Below are 14,112 nucleotides of genomic sequence, written 5' to 3' on the forward strand. Positions count from 1 at the left end.
CAGCATAGCCCATCTCCTCTGTCAGGAAAACAACTGTTCAACACCGGTCCAGCACTCTGGAATCACCAAACATTTACTGAGCACCTACTGTGTGCACTCAATGCACTCCCTACATGCATCATCTCATTTAATTCCTACAGCACCATTTGTAAGATATGTGGAGAGGTTTCTTTTTTTTTTTTTTTGCGGTACGCGGGCTTCTCACTGTTGTGGCCTCTCCCGTTGCGGAGTACAGGCTCCGGACGCGCAGGCTCAGCGGCCATGGCTCACGGGCCCAGCCGCTCCGCGGCATGTGGGATCTTCCCGGACTGGGGCACGAACCCGTGTCCCCTGCAACGGCAGGCGGACTCTCAACCACTGCGCCACCAGGGAAGCCTGAGAGGTTTCTTTTTACAGCTGAGGAAACCTAGGATCAGATAGGTAAACTATCTTGTATAAGGCCTTATAGCTGAGTGGAGGTGCCAGGATTTGAACCAGGTCTAAGATACTTGTTCAGCTAGCAGGTCCAGGCAAGAGAGGTAGTTTGACATCTCTGAAGTTTGCTGGAGTTATTATATTCTGCTCAGGGAAGATGGATTAATAGTTTGTTGACTGGTCTAAAATACAGCAGTGAAATCGCAATCACTTGAAACATTTACAATTAGATTGAAAAGAAGTGCCCATACCAGAAAGTGCAATGTATATGGCGTTGATTCTTGAGGGATGCGTTAGACCACTCAGTAGGGGTTTCTAGCTCTAATTTCCTGAGCTTCACTAATTTTCTCTTGAGAGGTCAATTTATTGCTCTTGAATGAACCCTACTGGCTGACTGCTTAATAATGTGGAAATACCTTCCCTCTTTTAAAAGGAGAGAAGAAAGTGACTTCCTAATAGCCAGCGTAGGAGAGGGAAAAAACTCACTCCAGCTTTCTAGATCCTGAGGTAGCAACTTACCCTTTTTGACCTTTGAAAACAGTTTTACTTCCAAATGTAAAACTAATATACCTTCATTCTAGAAAAGTAGGGAAATGAATAAAAGCGTAAATAAGACGAGATATCACCTATATCCTACCATCCAGTGTTAACCACCATGAAAATAAGGGAATATTTCCTTCTAATCCTCCTACACGTTATATCACTATTAACGTTCTTTGTAGCTATTTTCATAGTCTGCATCGTTTCCTGTTAATTAGATGGATTATTACTTATGTAACCATTCCCTGATAATTAGCTATTTAGGTTCTTTTTGGTGGGTTTCTGTTGTTACACAAAGCATGAAAAATGCTGTGATGGACATCTTGTGTACCCAGTTATCAGCATTTGTGATCGTTTCTTTATGACTCATGATTTTACAGGGTAGACGTCTGTCTTTGAAAGGCAAAGAAAACAGACTTGCTGGTTGAGAAATTATATTATAAGGTATGTACCAAAGGTAAAATTAAAATGTAGGCCAAGGAAACAATCACAGATTCAATGGACTACAGAAATGAGATGACTCAAATGAGATGAAATGAGATGGATTCAAAGAACAACTTCTCAGGCTTCCCTGGTGGCGCAGTGGTTGAGAGTCCGCCTGCCGATGCAGGGGACACGGGCTTCTGCCCTGGTCCGGGAAGATCCCACGTGCCGTGGAGCGGCTGGGCCTGTGAGTACCACAAAAAAAAAAAAAAGAAAAAGAAAAAGAACAACTTCTCAATGCCAAATGTATCCCTAGATCTACAATATTCAATGGGGTGATGTTGAATGTATGCTTTTTGATGTTAGTTGTATCTAGGATTCCATAATAGAGGAAGGGAGGGAGAGGGAAGGCGGGAAAGAGAGAGGGAAGGAGGGAAGGAGGGAAGGAGGGAGGGAGGGAGGGAGGGAGAGAGAGAGAGAGAGAGAGGGAGGGAGGGAGGAAGGGGGGGGGAGAGAGAGAGAGAGAGAGAGAGAGAGAGAGAGAGAGAGAGAGAGAGAGAGAGAGAGATTGATTGAGAATCTGCTGATCTGTGAAAATGCAAGAGAAAGGTTCCAGATCTTCAGGAATGGTAAGAAGTTGAGTACATTTGCTGCCAGATTCTGCATTAGTCTCAACTACCTGGCTTTAGCAGTCATAAAGTAACTGCTATGGTCTCAGGGCTTTGCTACAAAAGAACAGTGCCTTTTTGGCTAATATTATTAGAAAACCATTTACGTTTCCAATTTCCAACAAGTTTGATCCTCTCACAAGGGGGAAAAATGAGCAAAACAGGGGAGAGGGAGTATGAGGGTGAAACAGATTCTGTCCTGTTAATTTTTTAAACCACACCACCTTTTAATGAAACCACTTGAAGATGGAGGGGCATAAAACACAAACTCTCTGACTTAAAAATCTTTTTCCCATTCATCCTCCATTGTTCCAGAGAAGAACTGTATCCAGCCTATAATTTTATATATATATATATATATATATATATATATAATAATGATATACACACATACATATGTGTACATATAGAGAGAGAAAATGCTGTGTTTTGGACTATACTCTGCAACTCATGGATGAACCTGCTATAAAAAATTAATAAACAGAAACTTCAACTAAATAGAGTTGGGAGACCAGAAGGGGGAGCCCTCATGCCCTGTGATGATAACAGTGCCCAACAGGAAGAAGAAAGATTCCCCTTTTTTCCTGGCAAGGACTCAGCCAATGACAAGCCATGGACTCTTTGTTTCCTAGAGCCCTCCCACTGCCTCTTCCCCTCTATAAGAGCCTTCTCCTTCCCTTGCCTAGTGGGGACTTGCATGTGGCTCGCCATGTTCGCAGGAGGTCTCCTGAAGCAGAATCACCTCCAAAGAATCTGGACTGCAAACCAGATTAGGTTCTGAAAGGCTGAAAACTGACCCGTTGAATGGCAGCCTGGAGTAATGGGTGGTGGAGGTGCTAGGGGGGACAGCTGAGCAGGCTTGATCTGGTGGGTATTAGGAAGACTGGAGAGTAGACAAGGATTGCACCTACATGTGGGCTAGAGAGCGAGAGCTGAGTCTCTATGTTTGGAGTGTATCATTTGGTGCACCTGAGTTAAGGAGTCCAGATGTTCTGGTTTTGTCAACCTGTATCACACTTTGTCAGTTAAGTCTTCTTATTCACTCAGTAATATTTATTTGAGAAGCTACCACATGTCAGGCACTATTTAAGGTGCTGGGGATATAGTGGCAAACAAGAGAGCCATGATACCTACTCTGATGGACAAACAAATGAGATACTTACAATCTGTAAGGAAGGCAATAAAATAGGATAATGTGATAGTGAGTTGGGGGAGTGGAGTATTTTTTTAATTATATTTTTTAATTTTAAACTATTATTATATTGAGGTACAGTTGATTTACAATGTTATATAAGTTTCAGGTGTACAACACAGTGATTCAGAATATTTACAGATTATACTCCACTTAGAGTTATTATAAAATATTGGCTATATTCCTTGTTTGGTACAGTATATCCTTGTAGCTTATTTATTTTATAGGTAGTAGTCTGAACCTCTTCATTCCCTACCCCTATCTTACCCCTCCCCTCTCTCCATTGGTAACTACTAGTTTGTTCTCTGTATCTGTGAGGGGAGTGGAGTATTTTAGATGGGGTAGCCGGAGAAGGGATGCTAGATACATTCTGTTGAACCCTAGAGCCACTCCCCACGTTTTTCCACCCTGTCCTCTGACCCCGTAGATTATCTTGAATGTTCTACATCCAGCCCAAGCAAATACGGCTCACTGCTTGTTTTTGTTAATAAAGTTGTACTGAAACACAACCACACCCATTCATTTATGTATTGTTCGCCTTTTCTCATGTTACCATATCAGAGTTGAGTAGTTATGACAGAGACTGCATGGCCCCTAGAGCTGAAAATAGTACCAACTGGACCTTTACAGAAAAAGTTTGCCAACTCCTGTTCCATTTCAAGAGGCTTCCTTGCCCTCTGGTTTCAGATGGGTTTGGTCAACAGGGAATCCTGGAAGGAGAACAGAGGGAGAGAGGAGAACGATTTCAGGGTATTTTCCTCCAGGGCTCTCTCCTTGCTTGAGCTTGGTTGCCTTGAGCTGGTGACTCACTGGACAGAAGGTCAAAGCCCCTCTGGGGGCAGCCCTCTCCATGGAACTCTCCTTTTGGGTCCCAGACAGCCCCTGCCTTCTTCCCTTCAGACTTAAGAGGGGTACCAACCCCTCTTTTGTTCCTGGGGTACTGCACTATTGCTCCCCACACCTTTGTAAACAGTCCTTCCTCTGATGTTCTAATGTGAATGTGTCAGTTGAGGAGTGCTGGGTCCAAGACTGACTTAGAAGGCCTCTCTGGGGAGGTGACACTTGAGTGGAGAGCTGATGGCTAAGGAGAAGCCAGACATTTGGAGAGCTGAGGGAAGAACATTCCAGGTAATGCGAATAGCACGTGCAGAGGCCCTGAGGTGGAAAACAACTCAGATTGCTTAAGAAACAGAAAGAAGCCCACTGAGGGTAGGAGAGGTAAGCAGGGCCAGACCACACAGGACCTTTCCAGCACTGGTAAGGAGTCTGGATTTCATTCTAAAACAACAGGAAGCCACTGAAGCCAGATTTTGGTGTGAGCTGATTAATGCTTTTTTGTGCTGATCAGTTGCATTACTGAGTTGCTAGATACAGAGAACGATTAAAATTGACTTTGGGAAATTTATTGGAAGGAAGATTTGTTTCATGAGCCCCAAAAAGAGTTAGACAACCAGGCCTAGGGACAGGCAGGAACTAGGGCAGATCTGGGGACCTTACCATTGGAGTCACTTCCTTCTCGTCTGTCTGTGTCTATGGATCAAATTCTAAACTCTTGGGAGAGTGAATCTGGCTTAGCTCAGGTCTAGGGTTCCAGTCAGTTGGTGGCCAATGTAGTGAAGAAGCCATCTACTCCTTGACTCATTCACAAACCCTGTGACAAATGGATGCCTTGTACTGTCATGTGTGCTGGGAGTGCATATAATGATGAGCTAAACAGACCTGTCCATGCCCTCATGGAACCTTTATTCTAAGGGGAAGAGAGCCCCTCCCACTAGAAAAAAAAGCGAACAGGTTATTTCAAAATGCTCTTTGAGGTCAGGGCCTTTATTTGGCCACAGTTTTATACCTGGAGAATAAACAGCCTGGCACAAAGTGTGTAATAAATATGAGTGGACTGACAGAGAGATAATAGCAAAGGATTTACTTAAAAGAATGGTCAAGGAAGGCCTCACTCATAAGTTAACATTTAAGGGCTTCCCTGGTGGCTCAGTGGTTGAGAGTCCGCCTGCCGATGCAAGGGACACGGGTTCGTGCCCCGGTCTGGGAAGATCCCACATGCCGCGGAGTGGCTGGGCCCGTGAGCCATGGCCGCTGAGCCTGCGCGTCCGGAGCCTGTGCTCTGCAACGGGAGAGGCCACAGCAGTGAGAGGCCCACGTACCGCAAAAAAAAAAAGAAGTTAACGTTTAAGTTGAGATCTGTAGCATTAGAAGTAGGAGCAGGGTATAATCCCACCAGGCAGGAAGAAGAGCACGAGCAGAGGCTCCAAATGAGAAAGTGCTTGGACACACACACACACACACACACACACACACACACACACACACAACCTTAGAGAAAGGAATTGAGGTGAACTGGACATACTCTCTCCAAAGGGACATAATTCAACAAGTATCTTGGGAAATGGCTGTGACAATCTCTACTTCAGGGCCTCTAGTGGACCGACTGTAAAGTGCTTCAGTTGCCTTGTGAATGACCAAATCTCAGTAACCCTAAAAATGGGTTATTCGTAACTGATTTTAAGTGCTTCAAATCTGAAGATGGAACTTTTTTCCTTTCCACACTCCTACTTGTGGTTTCTGAAATACTTTGAAGCAAAAGCACCCGGACTTGGGGGTCACATGAGTTCCAGGAACTCTTGTGGACTGGATCCTTGCTATCCTTCAACCACAGTGGAGAGCATGCATTTTCATCTTTTCTGGATTTTTTTTTTTTTTTTTTTTTTTGCGGTACACGGGCCTCTCACTGTTGTGGCCTCTCCTGTTGCGGAGCACAGCCTCCGGACGCGCAGGCTCAGCGGCCATGGCTCACGGGCCCAGCCGCTCCGCGCATGTGGGATCTTCCCGGACTGGGGCACGAACCCGCGTCCCCTGCATCGGCAGGCGGACTCTCAACCACTGCGCCACCAGGGAAGCCCAAGCAGTGGTTTTTATTTCTACAAAACATTAGGTCCTGTTGGCGCTGCTGGACTGTAGATCACGCATTGAGTAACACTGCTCTAAACTACACAGCCTAATGAGGTAACCAATTTTTTCCTTCCATTTTTGGAGACTTGTGTATATCACAGATGAAATGCAAAATAACACTCCATTCAGTACAACATTTGCTATGAATTAAATTAGGTTTCCTATGTGGAAGATGAAGATTGCAGCATTACAATTTCAGAAGCAAAATTTTCCTGAGGGGGTGGAGACCACACATAATATAATTTTACCTCTTACACTTGGCAAATTAGAAATCAACTGGATAAATTAAGAGGAAATGCTTATCAAAAACAATCTTCACTATTTGTGTTATTTTGGAAAAAAAAGTAATGAGCCTTATACATGTTTAGCAATCGCAGTTTGAGAAAAGTTTGCAGAATGAGTACAAGTGAAGTGAATAACTCCTTAGTGTGTTGTCACAATCCATGCAAAGGCTAGGATGAGCTCAGACTCTTCCTAGGCAGCAGAATAACCATTTCTAATTGCTTCAGAGAGCTTCCTGAGATAGCTGCACATTAGCGACGGTTTGGAGTCTGTGTATAAGCAGGAAGGGTTGTACTGCTGCCCTAAACGTCTTCTATTATACATGAAGGCGTGGGCTTTCTATCACAATCCAGCAAAGAAGCTCTTCTTGGGCTCTTGGGGAATTTTTGTGCATTAAGGATTAAAACTTTCCTGGATCTTTTGGGCCAATGAAGGTACAACACTCTTGGTAAGGGAAAATTTTCTCTATGGTTCTTTTGAGTAAGAGTGAAAGTGGGTTTTAAAAATTCAGAACTAGTCAGTAGAGCCCATATTTGACCTAATCTTTCTTCTTTCTCTTTCTATCCCCATCGACTTCTTCCTCCCCTGTTCCTCTTTCCACTTCCTTCTCTTCGTTCTGTACCTTTGATCTTTTTGCAAAGTGGATATAGTGAGTCACACATGCTTTTCTTTTATGATTTGCACTCTGAAGTGCTGTGTTTGCTTGTGTTTTTTTTTTTTCCCTTACAAAAATCAGAACAAAGCAGCACAGTTCTAGGAAATGGGATGTGATGTTGTTTATCAGCTATAAGAATTTTCAACCATATGGCATTATTGGTTGACACTGGATGACCTCATTTCGTCAGGCAACCAAAGTTTGGGAAGAGCAGAGTTCAGGCAAAGAAGAAAGAAGGTTCCAAATACTAGGTCTATCAAACTGGTATGTGATCATCTCTCCACTTCTGAAAGTTTCCTGGCACAGGCTGCTTATATCAGGAAGCTCAGGCTGGATAAACCTGACCTCTTCTTTGCTGCTTACCAGAATCACCTGGGGGAGCTTTCCAAAAGAGGCAGATGATTTTTAGCCTTGGGTTCAAATCCTAGCATCCATTATTTTTTTTTGTAAATCCTCCCTTGAGACTCAGATGAAGTCAACCTGGATCTGGTCCCAAACGGCATTTGGAACCAGTAAACTGGCAGAACTGAAAGGTCCCTTAGAAGAGCCTGAGGACTCCCTGAGATCCTCCATGATTTTAGGAACTGAGTTAGGTCAAGGGTCATGTACATCATGTTGGGGAGAAGGGCAGCCAATAGAGTGCGGCCAAAGGTAGCATGGCAAACTCCTGGACAAGTCAAATTTCTGTTCCCCCACTTCTTTCTTTAGTGATTTTGAACAAGTCATCCAGTCTCCCTGAGCCTCAGTTTTCTTGCCTGTAAAATGATACCATCCCTAACAAGGTTGTTGTAGGGATTAAAGGAGATAATGCATGTCCAGTGCTTAGCAGGGCACCAGACACATGATAAGAGCTCACTAAGTGTTAAGTACTGGGAATGGAAAAAGGACAAAGTTATTTTTATCGAGAGGACTTGAGGTGGCATGAGATAAGCTAAAACCACTGGGATGCTTCAAGTTAGAGGATGAAGCTTAAGAGTAGCCATGATCCAAACCTAAACTCATGAAAGGGATAATGGAGAAGTTACTTGTTAACAAGAACGAATGTCCTTTCCTAGTTCCCAAATGCTTGGGAGAATTCAGCTTAAACCAAATGACAGAACATACCATTCTGGACACTTACTGAACTTCTGATACTCAGAGCCACACTGAACTTATTTTCTGTTCCTCTAAAAACTCTTGTTCTTACCTCAGGGCTTTTGCATATTCTGTTCCCTTCAAATGGATTATACTCTGATCTTCACATGGTTTTCAATTACATTTTTCAATTATTCTAATTATAATTGTTATTATTTACTTAGTATCCATCTCCCCACTAATACATAAGCTTCATGGTAGCAGGAACCTTCTTTCACTGCTGCACATGAGGTCTTAGTGCCTAACACATAGTAAACACTCAGTAAGTATTGATCAGATGAAAGAATGTTGAATGAATACTGATCAAAAAAATAAATGAATAAATATGAAGTGATAGATATCAAAGCCATAATTTTATAAACAATAAAGGGTATCTAGAGACAAGCAGTCAGACTTAAAGGGACCAGTGAGATGATTAACTCCAAAGCATGCATATTTACAGGTGGCGATATCTTTCGAGAGTAGGACCAGGTTTAATATTCTGATATCCAAGCTTTTTACCACCATTTCCTTAGTTATCAAAATTTGGGCATGTATTCCACTGATCACAAGGATATATGTGAAGACAATGGAATTATATATTTGAAATTAGGACTCTGGCTATAAGGGTTGTCCTGACCTGGAAAATTGGAAATAAACGGCTATAGGTCAGTTTATCCTCCTACCACATATCATGACAATGAAAGTATTTCTTAGGGTGGTGGTTGTGTGTCTAAACGTGTTCTACAGGATTTGTGGACTGGTGAGGGTTAATTTCCAAAAGCTGACTGCATCTGACACTTGAAAGCCTCCTTGGCACTTGGAAAATTAGCCTCAAGGTTTAGTGCTGGAATATTGAAGATATCAAAGCAGTAGCCATAACAAGTAGACTGTATTAGCACTAAGCTTGGCTCGCTGGTGTCCCACTGGGGATGGCTGCACCCTCCACTTTGTTTCACTGGCTGAAGAGGAGGGGTCCAGGACCATCATAAATGCCTACATACTCTCTGCTCAGGCATCTGGGCTTCAAACCTTCTTTCAGAGAAGAGATGTTGTAACGGAGGCATCTATCATTCACTCACGCACTCATTCACTTACTTAGCACAGAGTGTCAAATGGGCTGTATCGTACCCCCCAACGCTTTCGTGTGTTGAAGTCCTAACCCCCGGGACTGCAGAAAGGGATGGTTTTTGGAGACAGGGTCTTCAAAGAGGTGATTAAGTCAAAATGAGGTCATTAGGGTGGGCCCTAATCCAGTATGACTGGTGTCCTAATAAGAAGAGGAAATTTGGACACAGGTACACAGAGGGAAGACCATGTGAAGACACAGGGAGAAGCCAGTCATCTACTCGTCAAGGAGAGAGGCCTCAGAAGAAACCAACCACACCGACAAAGGAATTCCAGCCTCCGGAACTATGAGAAAATAAATTTCCATGTTTAAACCACTCAGTCTATGGTACTTTGTTATGGCCACCTGAGCAAACCAATACACTTACCCTATGCGTGACATTGAGGACACAGAGGTAGATAAGACCTAATTCAGACCTACAGGGAGCTCATAGGTTTGTGTTCCTGTGAGTTCAACTGGACTCACTTTTTGTTTTTAAATTAATTAATTAATTATTTTTGGCTGCATTGGGTCTTCATTGCTGTGCGCGGGCTTTCTCTAGTTGTGGCGAGCGGGGGCTACTCTTTGTTGTGGTGCACGGGCTTCTCATTGCGGTGGTTTCTCTTGTTGCGGAGCAGGGGCTCTAGGCGCATGGGCTTCAGTTGTTGTGGCACATGGACTCAGTAGTTGTGGCTCACGGGCTCTAGAATGCAGGCTCAGTAGTTGTGGCACACTGGGCTTAGTTGCTCCCCAGCATGTGGGATCCTCCCGGACCAGGGCTCGAACCTGTGTCCCCTGCATTGGCAGGCGGATTCTTAACCACTGCGCCACCAGGGAAGCCCCCTGGAGTCACTTTAACAGTAATATCCAACTGGCCCTTGCCTCCACCTGCTCACCCAGAACTTCTAGAATACGGCAAGGGACCCTCCGTTCCTGTGTGGTAGACCCTGGGGGCATGTCACATATGCTTGCAGACAGGTCTGCCAGCTATAGTCACTATATCGAGTCTCCTATGTACCTTCACTGCTGCTGGTCCCACTCTGAAACCCTGATTTCCATGCCAAAGTTGGTGCAGCTTAAGCCTGCCAACAGCTGAAGTGCTAAGTGGTAACCTGCAATCAGTGAAAAAGTGGGGAGGATGTATTCTGTCTCCTAATTGTGAATTCAAGCCTCATAGCATCCTTTATGAAAACAGGATATTTAGTGAAGCGGGTGAGAAGGGGTCAGTATTCTTTTTCCACGTGGATATCTAATTAATATAGCACTGTTAATAATTTGTCATCAACCAAATGTCTAAATACATGTGGGTCTGTTCCACTGGTTGGCCTATTTGCCTCTCCTCACACAAGTACCACTGTCTTAATTTCTGTAACTACATGAGTCTTCTGCCTGAAGAACCTACTTTGTGTTTCTTTTAGTGGATGGATTCCTTCAGCCTTTGCTAACATTTAACTTTCATTGTTTCAAAATAATTTATTTTGAAATAATTTCAAACTTACGTAAAAGTTGGAAGAACAGCAAAAAAAAATCCATATCTCCTTTACTCAGATTCTCAACGTTTTAACATTTCACTTCATTAATTCATTATTCTTTTTCTTTCCATAATGTCTGTATGTGTGTGCAAACTCATTATCATTAGTTTTTATGAACCACTTGAATATAAGCTACAGATGTGTTGCCTTATCGCCTCTAAATTCTCCTGTGTGTATTTCCTCCAAACAAGGACACTCTCCTACGTAACCATCATACAACCCTTCAAGGAAGGAAATCAACCTTGATACAACACTGCCATCTCATCTACAGACCCTGTTCACATGTTGCTACCTGTCCCAACAGGTGGTCCTGATTGCATCTAGGAACATGCACTGCATTTTGTTATCGTGTCTCCTTCAATCTGGAATAGTTCTTCAGTTTGTCCCCATCTTTTATGTCCTTGACCACTTTTATGATTTTAATTTTAAAATTTTTGTGGGGTTTGTTTTATGGACCAGAATACAATCTATCTTGGTCAATATTCCATGAGCACTAGGGGAAAAAAAAGTGTGTATTCTACTGTTGTTGGGTGGAGTGTTCCATATATGTCAATTAGATCATGTTGGTGGACTGCATAGCCCAGATTTTCTATATCCTTGCTGACTCTCTTGTAGCAGTTCTGCTGCTGAGAGGGGGATGTTGAAGTCCTAACTACAACTGTGTATTTTTCTATTTCTCCTCTCATGTATCTTGAGGCTCTGCTGTTTGATATGCACATATTTAGAACTGTTATGTCTTCCTGATGAATCGATCCTTTTGTCATTATGTAATGTCTTCTTTGTTTTCAATTTTCTTTGCTCTGAAGTCTATTTTTTTCTGATATTATAGCCACTTCTGCCTTTTAAAAAAACTGTTTGCACGGGATATCTTTTTTCATCCTTTTAATTTAACCTACCTATGACATTGAGTTTGAACTGAGTTTCTTGAAGGCAGGATATAGTTGATCTTGCTTTGTTATCCGCTTTACCAATCTGCCAATCTCTGCCTTTTAATTGGTGTATTCAGACCACTTAACATTTAAGACAATGAACTTAAGAACTTAAGTCTTCCATTTTATTATTTGATTTCTGTTTGCTTCCCTGTTTCTCATTTCTTGCGTTCCTGTAGGTTATCTGAATGCTCTTTAAGATTCCAACTTGATTTCTAGTGTTTTTAGATGTATCTCACATGGTTTTTGTAGTGACTGCTCCGGATATTACTATCTACCTACATACATATATTATAAATGATATGTGTTTATTATAAATTTTATCATACAAAGGATGTGTAACATTCAATTTACAAAAAATTAAAAATACAATATTCTTTACTGTAAACTCCAAATATCCAATTAATTCTTAAAGAATCCTTTTGTTGATTTTCACCAAACTCTTGTGTCCTCAGTCAATCTCTGATTGCACGGATGAATGAGTGTAGCTTTGACAAGAATGTCAGTTGAGCTTTTTAGTTAGTTTAGTTAGTTGAGCTGTAGGTTAATGAGAAAGGCAAAACTGAAAGGATGAAGACCTGTGGGAATTTCACTTATTTGTCAATGATGTGAGCAACTTTTTTTTGAATTGGAGAACAGTTTCAAATAGTAGTAGAATATCTTCTCCTTTTGTTATTCCTAATGTGATGACTACTTTTAAGTTTAACTTGTATTACTATTTTTTTCTAGCTTTATTGAGATATTGTTGACATGCCATGTTGTATCAGCTTAAGGTATACAATGTGATGGCTTGATATACATATATGTTGAGAAATGATTACCACGATAAGGCTTTAACACACCCTTCAGCTCACTGGCAATTATCAATATACTCTCTATTTCTATGAGTTTGGCTTTTTGAGATCCCACATATAAGTGAGATCACACAGTATTTGTCTTGCTCATTTCACATAAATATAATGCCCTCAAGCTTCATTCATGTCGTCCAAAACTTCAAATGGCAGGATTGCCTTCTTTTTTATGGCTGAATAATATTCATATATACATAGACACACATATATATCTATATGCATGTGTGTGTGTACACACACACACACACACAATGTGCAGTCAAAAATCTGCAGACGATTTTAGAGTGGGCCTTCCATATCTGCAGCTCTGCGTCTGCAAAGTCAACCAACAGCAGACTGTGTAGTACTGCAGTATGTACGCACTGAAAAATGGACCCACATTTCTGTCTATAAATGGACCCACACGGTTGAAACCCATGTTGTTCAAGGGTCAACTGTATAGATATAATCATTTGTAAAGCCTTGGGGAGTGTTCACATTCCCATATGACAGTATTTTAAGTCTTTCTTTTTATACCTCATGAATAAAGTATTACTATTATGTTCACTTTTTTTTACATAATATTTTATATTTACCTATTTACCAATGTATTTGGTATTGTTCCTTCTTAAATTTCATATTTTCTTTATGGGCTTACTTTTCTTCTCTTTGAAATATATCTTTTAGAAATTATATTAGTGGGATCTATTGGTAATAAACTATTCCACTTTTTGAGTTTTGGACAATGTCTGTATGTAGCCCACATTCTTGGAAGATGGCTTTGTTTGAGTGCACAAACTAGTCTGACAGTTATTTCTGCTTTGTATTCACTCACAGCTGGCTTTCCATGTTACTGATAAGATGTGTGCTGTCGACTTGTTTCCTTTACAAATGACCTTCTTTTCGTTCTGGCTGCGTTTAAGATCTTTGTTTTGCTATTTGTAATTGTGCCATGATGCGTAAGTAAGACCTTTATCTACTCTGGTTGGGATTTGCTGGGCTGATCCAGATCCCTATCTCCAGATTCATATCTTTTACTAATTTAAAAAAACCACAACCATCATACCTTCAAATATTATGTTTTCCATTCTCTCTATTGTTTACATAAACTTTGATTAGATATTTGTTAGGCCCTCTTATCTTCTATGCCACTTAATATTTATTTCATATATTTTATCTCTATGTCTCCATGTGGCTTTCTGGGTAATTTATTTAGAATTTTTTAGTTCATCAATTTTCTATTTAGCTAGGTTTAAATAGCCTGTTAGCCCCTCCTCTGGGTTTTAAATTATCAGATTAAAATTAAAAACTTCTAGTAGTTCCATTACCTTACTTTTCAAAATTTCCTGATTATCTAAGCAGGTTATTATTTCTCATCCACTCTTTTTTTCCCCCCTTACATTTTGTGGATATATTATAAATTTTATTTTTTAGTTAATGCACAGAAAAACTGGCTTTTGGG

Source organism: Grampus griseus, assembly GCF_964374135.1.
Source record: "Grampus griseus genome assembly, chromosome: 12".
Taxonomy (NCBI): Eukaryota; Metazoa; Chordata; class Mammalia; order Artiodactyla; family Delphinidae; genus Grampus; species Grampus griseus.